This window comes from Zootoca vivipara, chromosome 8 (genome assembly GCF_965207765.1).
Source record: "Zootoca vivipara chromosome 8, rZooViv2.hap1.1, whole genome shotgun sequence".
In the NCBI taxonomy this organism is placed as follows: domain Eukaryota; kingdom Metazoa; phylum Chordata; class Lepidosauria; order Squamata; family Lacertidae; genus Zootoca; species Zootoca vivipara.
In genome coordinates this window covers 43,948,190-43,954,494 of record NC_142591.1, presented here as the reverse complement: position 1 = coordinate 43,954,494, position 6,305 = coordinate 43,948,190, and the positions used below count along the sequence as shown (strand labels likewise).

At 45.2% G+C, this 6,305-nt stretch overlaps 1 protein-coding gene across 8 annotated transcripts in view; it reads left to right on the top strand.

The window, feature by feature from the left end:
* Nucleotides 1-464: 464 nt before the first annotated feature.
* OSBPL1A (oxysterol binding protein like 1A) overlaps nucleotides 465-6,305 on the top strand; it is a 74,758-nt gene continuing 68,917 nt past the window's right edge. For 2 of the 8 annotated variants that reach the window (XM_088676290.1, XM_035125126.3), the window contains exon 1: nucleotides 465-638. The gene's annotated coding sequence lies outside the window, so the exon portion shown is untranslated. Of the gene's footprint in view, nucleotides 883-6,305 lie in introns of all 8 variants that reach the window. The other 6 variants (XM_035125129.3, XM_088676291.1, XM_088676292.1 and 3 more) reach the window with 6 other exon arrangements.

The window sequence follows — 6,305 nt, the reverse complement described above, 5'->3', positions numbered from 1 at the left end:
GTACTGTATTTCAATTTCAAATATTCTGATTATTTCTACTTTTGGTAAAGTATTTTATTTACTAGATTTAGGGGGCCAGGCCCGGGCTGCAGCTGCTCCCCTGCCCTTCAAGGAGGGGATGAAGAACCTGCGACCCAAATGTTGCCAGGTAAAACTTCCCAAAATGCTGTCCACCGGCCGCGCTGGCTGAGGCAGGTGGGACTTGGAGGTCCAAAAGCCTAGCTACAAAGACGTGTTGCTGTGTTCACTAGGTCGCAGGAGAACCTGCAGATCCATTACTTCCTCGGGGCGGCGGTGGGCAACAAAACCTGCGGCGTCGGTGTAAGCCAGGGGTGCCGGTGTCTCCTCTCCGCTTAAGCTTAAGGGATGGCAGCGGCGGCCGAGTGCCTCGCGCGCCTCCGCCGCTGGGTGGAGCTTTGCCTCTCCGCTCTCGCCGCTGCCTCCCGGGAGCCTCTTATCTTGGCAGGCCTAGGGGAGGAGGAGGAGGAGCGCGGCCGGGAAGGCCGGCAGAGCCACGCGGTCACGTGCGCGGGAGTGCGAACTACAAGAGAACCCGAGGGGAGGGGGCGCGCGGAGCGGACCGCGGCTGGTCGAAAAGGGGTTGCGCCGCTGCCGGCCTCGCGCCGCCGCCCGAAGCGGTGAGAGAAAGAGGGGAGGCGGAGAATGCGCGCACACACGAAGGGAGGGGGGGTGTTGCTGGAGGAGGCGTAGAAAGCGCAGCCCAAATAGTCCTTTCCCCCTCGCTTTCTTTCCCCGCGCGCCTGCTGAATTGCTAGGTGGGGCTGCGTGGGGAGCTGAGGAGCTTCCTCGTCACTCGGTGTAATTGCAGCGTCGTTTGGGGATGGGAATTTTCGTCTTCTTCTTCTTCTTCCCAAAAAACCCGTGAGTGCGCTTTCTACCTCGCTCCGGGCGCTTTCTGCCTCGCTACCCCCCACTTGGCTGGCAGCTGCAGCGCACTTCGGAGTGGCGGGGACCGGGGGTTGCAAGTGGCGAGCGCGCTCCTGCGAAGTGCAAGCGGCGGGGCCGCCCGCTCCCTTGGCTGCTCTCTCTCAGGATGTGCAAGAATATCAGCGCGGGGTGCAGGAGGTCCGGGCAGGCTTTGCGCAGAAGTGCGGGTCCTGCTATATCGCAATTTCTCGCGTCTTGTTGGTGGCGGGGCGGGGGGCGTTCCCCTCCCCCTACCGAAAACCGTCACCTGTGACAAGATGTTTTAATTTTGCGGGCTAAGTTAGCTGCCTTGCGAACCTGAAAGTTCAGAGGGGCCAACAACCCTTTATCTCTTTGGATTGCGCCGCTGAAAAAGTGGCTGCGTAGCATGAGGAATTTTAGTACCTGAAGCCTGTCGCATCTTAGGAGGAGCTTTACTTGCTGGGCTTGCTTTTTTGTCAGGGAAACAGACATTGGGGGGGGGGACGGGACGAGGTTGCAAACCCATCAAAATTTCATTTCCTGCTATTTGCTAAGGTGCTGGTCATTCATGGTGCGATAACGTGCCTTTGGTACACGTGTTACACTAGTATATTAACATTCTGTGTGTATGTTCAGTCCTAGACTATGCAGTTTTATTCATATCTCTCCTTAAGGCACTTGATCCTGCATTGTATGGGTTTGAAATACCGGTAGTTGTCCCTTGGGATTCCTTCCAACTCCGCAATTCTGTGATTCTTTTATTCTATAACTACAACAATAAAACCTCAGCATATGGAAGGAAGTACAGTGGTACCTCGGTTTAAGAACGGCCTGTTTACGAATGATTCGGTTTATGAACTCCACATAACCGGAAGTAGTGTCCTGGTTTGCAATTTTACCTCGGTCTAAGAATGGAATCCGAATGGTGGAAGGGCAGCGGCGGTGGGAAGCCTCATTAGGGAAAGCATGCCTCGGTTTAAGAACTGTTTCGTTTTAAGAACGGACTTCCGGAACAGATTAAGTTAGTAAACCGAGGTACCACTGTAGTTGTAACATGAAGTCATTACAGAAACTAGGATGGTGGATGTGCAGTTGAACATGAGAATTAACCAGCGTGTATTTAAAATTAAAATGGAAGCCCATTTGTACAGTGATTGAACACACATATTTTTGGACATCCTCACAGGACTTTTTGTCTCTTGTGGTTTTTGTGTGTGTGTATTGTTAAATGTAAGATAGGGAGTGAGAAGACTATCAAACAGAGTATTCTAACTACTGTCTTATCTTCTTTTTAACCTAAATGGGCATTGTAACTTGTTATGATTTTCTCTGGAGCAAGTATAATGTAGCTAGTTTTTTTAATGTTTTATTAAAATATTTCTTAGGTAGCAAGGGTACATACAGTGTCTCAGTTTTCAGACAATAGGGTCCTTTCTACAAGTCAGTTACATTCAGTGATGTAGTTAATACGGTAGCTGTGGTCTTACTCATCTTCGTACTGCCTTCATACTGACTTTCTAAACAAAGTTGATAACAGCAAGGAAACTCTTAAAGCATTTAAAGTTGACAATATTCAAGTCAAATCTCCAGGACTGCTAAAACAGTCTAAATTTGGACCAGCTTCCTGCAATGTATTGATTTCAAAATAACCTACACAGAACATTTGTGCTTCTGGGTGTAGATGTGGTACAACAAGCTACGTTTTTGATCTGTTTAAGTCATAGTTTAAATGAGACCAATAACATGCAGGTTTACTCTCCTGACATAGCCAGAATTAAATACCCATATTAATTAAATATCCCTACCTTATATCTGTGTTAGTTGTCATATAGGTATGAGAAAGATGTCCTCAGTTCTGGAGAGGACTTTATTACTACAGTATTCGTTAAAAGAATTGCTCGATTTTCTATTACTTTAACAGAAATGCAAACTTTATTGTTTGCACCACAAAACCCATGTTATTTAGCTTACAGAAACTGCACTCACAACCTTTCACTATCTGTAAATCTTAATTTCCTTAGGTATGTTGTTTTCCAAAATGGGAATGGGCATAGAATTTTGGAAAAACTTAAAATGCAGATGAAAAATTAGTACAACTCACTATAACAAAGTCTAACTTATCTGGCCTTAAGAATTCAGCCAGTGGCGGACTTTAGGCTCTAAAATTTCAGCAGTGCACTATGCAACACTAAAATTTGCGCGTGCACCCCCCCTTGCGCTCTGTTGTATAGCATAGTTTTGGCACCCCCTGCAGTGTGGTACCCAGTGCAACCACACCACTTGTGCCACTCTAAAACCGCCTCTTATTCAGTGGGTGCAATAATTAAATCATGCAACAGGGATTTCAGAGCACTGTTATTAGAAAGATCAGTGTTTTGTGTTATCATGCCCATCACTGAGGAGTGAGGCCATTGTACAGAGTGCATTCTGTTCCTTGATCCTTATGGAGACTGTGCAACATTGCATGGAGCAGGAAAGATGAGGAAACATCCGATACTGGCATTATGCAGATCCTGCAGCACTCTTTCAACATATCCAACAGTTAGAGCTCTTGACAGTTCTGTGTTTCCTCGTGATTTCTGCTCCTCTTACAGAGGTGGGAGAAAAGCAGCAGCCTCTAGTCACTCTTCTCCTACCTTTCAGGTAATAATGCTACAGTGTTCTTTCAGTCACTCTTATTTGTATCCAGCAAATGCAAATACCGTACCAAATGGAGAGCTTTGAGCTTACAGCAGAAAAATGACAATTGGTATATTAGCCTTGGTGCAAGCAAGTCACATTAAATTCACCAGGGCTTATTTTAGGGATGCATTTAAAGTTTTCCAGTTTAAGGGTCTGATACTGTTTCAGTAATTCCTGTAGTCTAAACGTGTGTGGGTCTTTAGCTAGTGTTGTTTCCATCTGGTCTATACAGATAAAACAGCAATTGGCATAGACAACTGTTTGAACTGTGCAAGCTGCATAGTTAATATCCTCCTTGCAGGCAGCACAGAGAGTTGGGTCAGTGAGAAAACATGTCTGTATTTCCACAGCATGCTTTCCACTATCTCAACTATTATAGTGCTGAATTGGGAGTGTGGAGGCACATAAAATTTGGGAGTGTGATAAAAAAGACATCATTTAATTCAAGATCACACACCAAAAACTGCATAGAGTGGAAATTAAATAAATCGTGTTCAGTCTGGTGTGTTTCCACTTTAGCATTTTCATTAGTAGTAGGTGTAGTAGTAGTAGTAGTAGTAATAATACAGTACTGTCAAAATTTCAGGACGATCGGTCAAGCGGTTACGGAGAAAAGTGTAGAACACAGTTTCATGATTTTTACATTTTTATATATATAGATATAACACTAAACAATTGATGAACAAATGGGATGAAATCTGCAGCAGCAAAGCCAGCTTCATTGCTTGCTAAACCAATGGGGAATAATGTGTCGTTTACAAATGAATCACATGCAGCTCCCCCCCCCCATACTTAGATCTGGCCACATGATATTATTAAAAGTCATTGTCTCAGCTAAAACAAGCATGCTTAAAATCAAAGCATTACTTCAAGTTGAAAAGGAAAGGATAGCATGACAGTGGCAATGTGTCTTTTTTAAAAATAACCTCATACTATTTCCTTTTTTTCAGTCCTTGAGGATACAAACTCTGCATGATTGACGTGCAATGGGATATTTTTATGACTTGATTAAAAACTAAACTTTGAACCTTTTTTTAGGAGTGTGGTGACTGCAGCACCAGCATGATCTTGATTATGCACAAACCCTGAACTATCAAGATTTAAAGATAAAGTAGTCAATGCCATCTACTAGAACAATGTATAGGAGCTCTCTCACTGATCTGAAAGATCACAATGCAAACACATTCAAACATTGACATGTCTCCCAAAGAGCTTACCAAATGATAGCTAGGTCCATTGTATTATATGATTTGGATCCTTTAATGCAAGGGTAGCCAACATGGTGCCCTGCAAATGTTATTAGACTGCAGCTTCCATCATTCCTAGCTACAGTGGTAGCTCGGGTTACAAACACCTCGGGTTACAAACACTTCAGGTTACAAACACTTCGGGTTACAGACTCCGCTAACCCGGAAGTAGTACCTCGGGTTAAGAACTTTACCTCAGGGTGAGAATAGAAATCGCACAGCGGCGGCAGCGGGAGGTCCCATTAGCTAAAGTGGTACCTCAGGTTAAGAACGGTTTCAGGTTAAGAACGGACCTCCAGAACGAATTAAGTTCATAACCAGAGGTACCACTGTACTGCCCATGCTGGCAGGGGCTGATGGGAGTTCTAGTCCAACAGTCTGTAGAGAACGCCAAGTTGGCTACCCCTGCTTTAGTAGTGGTTCCCCTTCACCTAGTCCACGCCAAGTTGGCTACCCCTGCTTTAGTAGTGGTTCCCCTTCACCTAGTCCACGCCAAGTTGGCTACCCCTGCTTTAGTAGTGGTTCCCCTTCACCTAGTCCATGCACCCCCAAACTTGGCCCTCCAGATGTTTTGGAACTACAATTCCCATCATCCCTGACCACTGGTCCTGTTAGCTAGGGATGATGGGAGTTGTAGTCCCAAAACATCTAGAGGGCTGGGTTTGGGGATGCCTGCCCTAGTCCCTAGTGCAACCTTTCTCAATCTTGGGTTCCTAGATGTTGTTGGACTACCACTCCCACCATCCCTGACTATTGCCCCTGCTTGCTGTGGATGATGGAAGTGGTAGTCCAACAACATCTGGGAAACCAGGGTTGAGAAAGGCTGCCCTAGTGTTTATAGGTACAATCCTGGTAGTCCAAGTGCCCTTTGATTTGGTGCTACACTCCCATGTCCATTTCTGTTATTGCTGTATGAGTCCAAGTCTGAATAACTAGCAACTAATCACCCGCCAGAAGTCACAATGATTGCCCAAATCTTCCTTCATAAGAAATTGCATAAGAAGGCAAAATTGGAGTCACTATGTGCCCTGTTCTATGATACAGTAGTTGTCAGCATGGGTGAGGCCAGGATTTATGTTAGAGGGGGGCAGAACTGAGCTATCTGTGATGTGATTGGTCAGTTACTTAAGTATTTTTATTTATTTACAGCTTGCCCCCCGGTTACACCCATGGTTGCAAGTGATTAGAGTGGTGGAATATTGGAAATCTTAAAAACTCATTATAATGCTGGAATTGATTAGTGAGGTTGCAGCTAAGCAAGAGAGGTGGGGTGGGAAGAAGGGACCAAAAATGGAAGGACTGTAGCTCAGTGGATAGAGTACACGATTTCTATGCAAAATTCTGAAGCTGACTCTCTGACTTATTCACGTAGGGTTGGGGTACTCCTGTCTGAAACCTTGGTGAGCCACTAGTTCACTATTATCTAGAAGGATCAAAGATACAGTATAAGGCAACTAATCCTCCTAC